This window comes from Hippopotamus amphibius, chromosome X (assembly GCF_030028045.1).
Source record: "Hippopotamus amphibius kiboko isolate mHipAmp2 chromosome X, mHipAmp2.hap2, whole genome shotgun sequence".
Classification (NCBI taxonomy): Eukaryota; Metazoa; Chordata; class Mammalia; order Artiodactyla; family Hippopotamidae; genus Hippopotamus; species Hippopotamus amphibius.
The window spans coordinates 105656933-105664372 of record NC_080203.1 but is presented as its reverse complement, the minus strand read 5'-3'; positions in this window follow the sequence as shown (position 1 = coordinate 105664372).

Below are 7440 nucleotides of genomic sequence, written 5' to 3'. Positions count from 1 at the left end.
CCCTGAGATTAATTAGCACGCAGGCATACATGCATGCGCGCGCACACACATACACACACACACACACACACACACACACACACACACACACACACCTGTATTTGCTGTGTTGTATTAACACTTTTCAAATTTAAACCTTCCTTGCCCAGAAGGGAAGGTTCAGTTACTTAATAATCAGTTATTATTCCTCTAAGCTTGATTGGGAGGAAAAGGGGAGAAAGTAAGAGAGAGACAGAGACAGAGATAGAGGAATTATGAAAAGTTGATTCGAAAAAAAGAAATTTGAGAGAACGGCAGCAAGAAAGAGTTTCCCTCCTTGGCCTACAATGTTTACCACAAGTGTTGCTAATAAAGTCTTAGGTGCGATATCTCTGGGGGTTTGGGCCTGGGAAAGTCCTGAGGTGTCAGCACTTAACCCAGGCGCGTGTGGTTCACAGGATCCTCCTAAAATTATATTACAACAAAAATGTAATGGTGTCTGTCTTGGATTTTGTGATTTTTACCAGTTTCTTTTTGTTGTTCTATACATTCCACAATGCAGAAATTATTCAAATGTTAAATACTGTTAAAATGATCATTCAGACAATATTGGGTGTTATTATAGATCCAACTCTGGCTCCAAGCAGGGCTCACCATTTAATGAGTTACTCCTCAGAATTATTAGCACCTAAAAAAACAGCACATTGATTTTTTATGATTATATAAACAATATTATTAGGGAATTTAGATAAGCTAAAAGAGTAAAAACAAATTTAAAGGATGTACCTATAATTTCATCGCTCCAATAGCCACAGTCAACCAACATTAATCCTTTATATATTTTCATATTTTTATTATAGAACTAATGCTGGTGATAATAATGGTGGTTGTTTTCTTTGTGCCAGACCAGTTTTAAGTATTAAATGTATTAACTAATTTACTGTTTACCCAATCCCATTTGTATGTATATCATTACCTCCATTTTACAAGTGGGGAGTCAGAAGTGTCATACAATTAGGTAACTTGGCTAAGGTCCTAGTTAGAGATACAGCCAGGATTTGGGCCCAGGGGGCGTGGCTTCAGAGTCTCACTGTTTAACCACTCTAAACTACCTTAAATGCGTGTGTGTGTGTGTGTGTGTGTGTGTGTATGTGTGTGTGTGTGTGTGTGTGTGTATCTTGGACAGGTGACTCATGAATTTAACCAATATACAACTTAAGGCTTGTAGCCCAAAGGTGCTTGAAAACCAGTCAGAGAGTAAGTTGGGTAATCGTCCCTTGTCACCATATGGACATTTCGGCAGATTCTATGACTTATCTGCATCTTCTCACCAAGAAAACCTCTCAATAGAAAGCCAGGCACTTAACCGTCTGCTGGATTAAAAATGTTCTCCTGTCTATACATCCCTAACCAAACCTGGATTTTATGTATGCATCTAAAAAGAGAAATTTGTATTTCAGTTTTGTATTTCTTTCATTGTATTTAATTTTGAGCATCTTGTCATGTGATTGCATTTTTTTTGTGTGTAGTTAGTGTGACTGAGGAACTGAATTTTTAATTATTTTTATATTTATTTTTTCCAGCTTTGAGATATGATTGATGTATATCATTGTATAGATTTAAGGTGTACAGTGCATTGACTTGATGCACTATATATTGTAAAATGATTATACAGCATAACATTAGCTTACTACTCTATCATGTCACATAATTACCATTTCTTTTTCTGGGGTGAGAACATGTAAGATCTACTCTGTTAGCAACTTTCAAGCATATAATACAGTAATATTGACTATAATCGCCATGCTGTTCATTAGATCCCCAGAACTTACTCATCGTATAACTGGAAGTTTGTACTCTTTGACCAACATCTGTCCATTTCCTCTACCCTTCAGCAACTGGTAACCACCATTCTAGTCTCTATTTCTATTAATTGGTTGCTTTTATCATATAGTATTTATCTTTTTCTGACTTACCTCACATAGCATACAGCCCTCAAGGTCTATCCACGCTAGACCATAACACCCTAAACCATACACAAAAATCAAGTCAAAATGGTTTGAAGACTTGAACTTAAGACTTGAAACCATAAGACTCCTAAAAATAAACATAGGCGAAAAGCTCCTTGACACTGGTCTTGGTAATGATTTTTTGGATTGTTGAAAGGCAACAAAAGCAAAAATAAATAAGTGGAACTACATCAAACCAAAGAGCTTCTCAGCAAAGAAAACCAACAACAGAATCAAAATTCCATTTCTATGGAATGGGAGAAAATATTTGTAAATTATATATCTGATAAAGGGTTGGTTAATATCCAAAACATATACTTGTACCACCTGATAGCAAAGAACTAATCTAATAAAAAAAATGAGCGGAGGAGAAGAATAGACATTTTTCCATAGGAGATGTACAAATGGCCAACAGGTACATGAAAAAGTGCTCTGTATCATTAATCATTATGGAAATAGAAATCAAAATCAGAATGAGATATCACCTCACATTTGTTGAAATGACTGTCTTCAAAAAGACAGGAGTTAACAAGTATTGGTGAGGATGTGGAAAAAAGGGAACCCAGGTTCACTGTTGATGAGAATGTGTATCAGGCAGCCACTATGGAAAATATTATGGAGGTTCCTCAAAAAATTAAAAATAGAACTAACTATATGACCCAGCAAGCTGTCTTCTGGGTATATATCCAAAGGAAATGAAACTAAGATCTCAAAGAGATAACTGAACTCCCAAGTTCATTGCAGCATTTTGTATAAGAAAAGCATTTTCCCAAGATCTGGGGAAAAAACCCCAAGTTTCTATCAACAATGAATGGATAAAGAGGACATAATTTTATATATATATCAGCAAGTGTGATGCATCAAGCTTTGTTTGTCTTTCTCATGATTGCTTTAGCTATGCAGGATCTTTTGTGGTTTCATAAGAGTTTTAGAATTGCTTTTTCTATGTGAAAAATGCCATTGGAAATTTTATAAGGATTGCATTGAATCTGTAGATGGTTTTGGATATTATGGGCATTTTCACAATATTAATTCCAATCCATGAGTGCAAAATATCTTTCCATTTATTTGTGCCTTCAGTTTCTTTCATCAATGTCTTCTGTGTACAGATCTTTCACCTCTTCAGTTAAATTTATTCCTAAGTATTTTGTTCTTTTTGATACTATTGTAAATGAATTTGTTTACTTAATTTCTCTTTCTGATAGATCACTATTAGCATATAAAAACACAGCTGATTTATTTCCTTCCCATCCCCAGATTCTTCCTTATGTCACCATGGTTTTGGCAATAGCTGTGTCTCTCTGAGGCCATGCCTCATGTCTGATAGCCGATCGTCTGTATGACTAGTTCTTACCAGATTCTCCTAACACCCTTTCTTCTGTGTGCCACCTTGGGCATGAGTAGTAATGCCTCTCAACTGACATTAGTCTTTGGGGACTTTATAATCACTTGTTGGTTCTTTAAACCTGCCTAAACCTATGTAAATTGTCTATTCATTATATTATGTTAAATTTGACCATTTGATGGAAGCTTTTCTCTACTTCTGGGAGCCTGTCTGATACTCTCATTTATCCAAAGGTTCTTATAAAGAAATGTACGGTATAAGCTATGCAAACAGAACTATCATTATTAGAATGTAGGATTTAAAATATTCACTAATAACTCTCAACAGAGAAAATACAGTAAATGCATTTAGTAAGAAATTTTTCAAGGGGAGTAGACCCAGAATCTTCTATGTGTACATTCCCTACGCTCTATCTTCAAGGGATCACCTACAGCCAGACATTCTAAATTGTGAAGCCCTGAGATCAGCTTTATATTTAATTTCCTTTCATCCACATGAACAGCCAGTTGCCAAGTCTAGCCATATTTTCTGTGGCAATGCTAGATTTCGTGCAAAGCCCCTTGTCCAAGTCTTGACTCTGGTTTTCTCTAAACTATGACATAATTTAGAATTATTTTCCATTTGCCATTTTAGATATTTTGCATTGTCACTCACAGAAATCCAGGAGCACGCCAGGGTTGGATATAAATTTGTAACCTTCAACGTTTCTGTCTACAAAGTGTCAATAACGTATTTGTCCTTATCTCTCTTTATCTTTTTACCCTGAAAATTCTGTTTTTGTTAATCCCTTGAAATGAGGTCCTGCTTTTAAACCTAACAATCTTTGAATAAATCATTCCAAATTTATGGGTACAATCCTCAAGTCTTGACCAGAAATCATTTTCATCCATTCCTGTATAGAATATAGTTCTATAGAATCATTGACTCTAGAATACTTTGCAAAAATTAATGGTAGCTTATTCTAACCATTAACTTTTTACAGTTTTCCCATGTAGCTTGCTTCAGTCAGTGTCAATTTTTCTAACCAGCAGAATTGTTTCTCTATGGACAGCTTGCTGACCAGGGCTACCTGTGAAGGATGCTGCCTTTAAGGCTAGGAATAAGAGGAGGAAGTAGCCAAAACTTGCTGCATGCCAAACAGGGTGTCACTACTTATAGTTTTCATCCCAGAAGTGCTGAACCCATCCCCAAATGAGCCAAAATTGGGGAATCAGGAGAATAGTGTAGAAGTCTGAGCGTAAAATTCAAGAATGTATCTTTAAGGAGTTAAGCACAAGCGGAAAAAAGAAGCAGCAAAATGGGAAATGAAATATAGTGTGTGTGATGGATAAAACCCTCTATCCTGTATACTGCCCTGTTGCGCCTCACAGACAGAGGGTGGGACTATAAAGGGGCCATCTTTTCATTTGGCTGACCTGTGAGGTGCTTCTATGTCAGTGCTTCTTCAGAAGCCGGAGGGGTTTATAGACTGTGACCCTATGGGACATTGGCGGAAGACCTCAGGAGTCCAGAATGGCCTGAACATCCCTTTCTGTGTCTTGGCATACCTTCACTAATGACTGGGATAGGCAGGTTGGGGAGAGAAGTGGAAAGCTGAACAGCTATCTGTGAAAGATCTGAGTTAAGGTCCATCAAGGTTTAAATGAAAAAAGGCAAAGTAGCCTTATGAGAGAGAGAGAAAGGCAGGGAGGGAGGGAGGGAGGAAGAGAGGAAGGAAGGAGAAAATGGAAGGAAGGAAGGAGAAAAAAAGAAAGGAGAAAGAAAGAAAACTAGAGTACAAAATAGTAAACCAGAGCAGAAGCCACTCTGTGTCTGGGAAACTCAAATGTAGGGAACCTGAAGCTTGGGGAATCCTTGGCATATCAGATACAAGGATTAAAGAGGTAATATGTTTTGCCAGATCTGCATATGAAGCTAATAGGTTACCAGCTGTGGTCAAAATCTAGTCAAGATCAGAAGCTGGATGTGGCTGAGCATATAATTTGAGCAATCTCAATGTGTGCATGTGAGTGAAACTCTGATAAGAGAAGACACTTGCCTATTAAAGTGAGGAACACACAGTGCATATAATGATTATTTATCAATATTCATTGGTAACCCAAATGAGTACTAGCAATTTAATCACAGGAGAATTCTCATTAATTTTTGGTGACTTAAAAAGTTTCCCCCCAAGGGAACTTTTCATTCTTCCTATTTTCTACTTGCATTTCACAGTTTGTCTTTGGGCATATCAAGCTTGGGAATCCTCACATGTTTCTCTTTGGAAAGAATTTGAGTGGCTCTGGACAGATGGAAAATGGACCATCTGGTGTTATCACTGCATGCAATGTTAAGTCTAGATAGCATAAGGGTGACTGGCTAACTGCCCAGGTAACACCACCAATTCTCTGGATTTACTCATTGTTTTCCCCAAGAACTACTCTTCATCATGGGAATTTATTTTCAAGCAGAGCATTGTTCTGATGTGCTCAGAAGAAGAAAATCAAATTTAAAAGAATGAAAGCAAAATTTTAAAATGCAGTGTTTATTTTTTACTGCATGTGTCTGACTAACCTTTTAGCTTCCTAGAATTGTTAAAGTCAGCAACAGTGGGACCTTAACAGGATCAAACCTTATAGAACAATCCAAATACTATAACCTTGAGTGAATATGGTATATATATTTTTTCTATTTGGTATATATTTTTCCAAAGAAGGAGATTCCTTTTGCAAGGTTGTCATAGTGTAATTCTCAGTAGATGCTGTAATATTCTAGAGAAAAAACTTTTCCTCTACCTTTCTTACCTGATGAGTCCTCAAGGAGTATAAAAAATAAATAGCTACAACTACAACAAAAAAGAAGTCTAATGATTCCAGAAAAGGTATCACTAATTGGAGTACTATTGTCAAGTCACCTTTAAAGAAATGTTTGCACAGTGAGTGACCTACAGGCACTTTGTGTCTTGAAAGAAACAGGTCTTCTGACCCTAATACATTGCTGAACCTGGCATTTAAGAGATGACCTAAGTAGGATCCCAAATAAAAGACTCACTCAAGGATTTGTGGACAGAGACCATAACTTTCTTGTCCATTAACTTTGCTGAAATACCTAATATAGAGCTTGACATAGAGCAATAATTCCAAGAACAAAGGAACAAACTATTTTCTTATCTGACCTTAACCTCTATCTTAGTTCTATTTTTTTTCTCTTTTACTTCTCTTGTTTAACAAACTTTTTTTTTTCATTTTATTATCATTTCTTTGTCTTACCGTTTCTCCTGATATATATGGTCCCGAATTTCCTAAGTTTGACACCCACTTTTCTCTATGTGTGCTTCATCTGCCCATTTATCTTTGACACATTTATAGCACCCATAGGTAACATTTCCCTGGGCATGACAAGGTCCCAAACATACTCTTTTCTTCACATGCTCCTTGTAGCTTATTCCCACCAACACTCAAAAATTAATGTGCCAGGAACTACTTTATCTAGGTTCATGGCTCCTAAAGATTTAGTTCTTGTGATATAATTGATTGAAGAAGATAAATTAAGGCTTATTTTCTGAAAATTGTCTTTTTTATGTCATAAATTCTCAAGTGAGGCTGGAAAAATATGATTGAGGCCAACTTTGATATCCTGTGCCATCTATTGGAATTGAATCCTAGAGTAGAACATGAAATGAGAAGCCAGCAACTCTTAATGGCCAGCAATCTATGTCAGGGCATCTGCTATAGATTAAATGTTTGTGTCCATCCACGATTCACATGTTAAATCCTAAAGCCCAGTGTAATGGTGTTTGGAGGTGGGACCTTTGGAAGGTGAGTAGGTCATGAGTGCAGAGCCCTCATGAATGGGATTGGTACCCTTATAAAAGAGAACCCAGAGATCTCCTTTGTGCTTTAGGACATGTGAGGCTATAGTGAGAAGACTGCCATCTATAAACCAGGAAGTGGGCTCCCGCCAGACACTGAATCTGCCAGCACCTGATCTTGGACTTCATGATCTTCAGAACTGTGAGAACTAAATTTCTCTTATTTATAAGCCACCCAACCTATAATATTTTTTGTTATTGTAGCCTTAAAAGACTGACAGCATCCTTAATAATTTTTTCTAATATTTCAGCCTAAA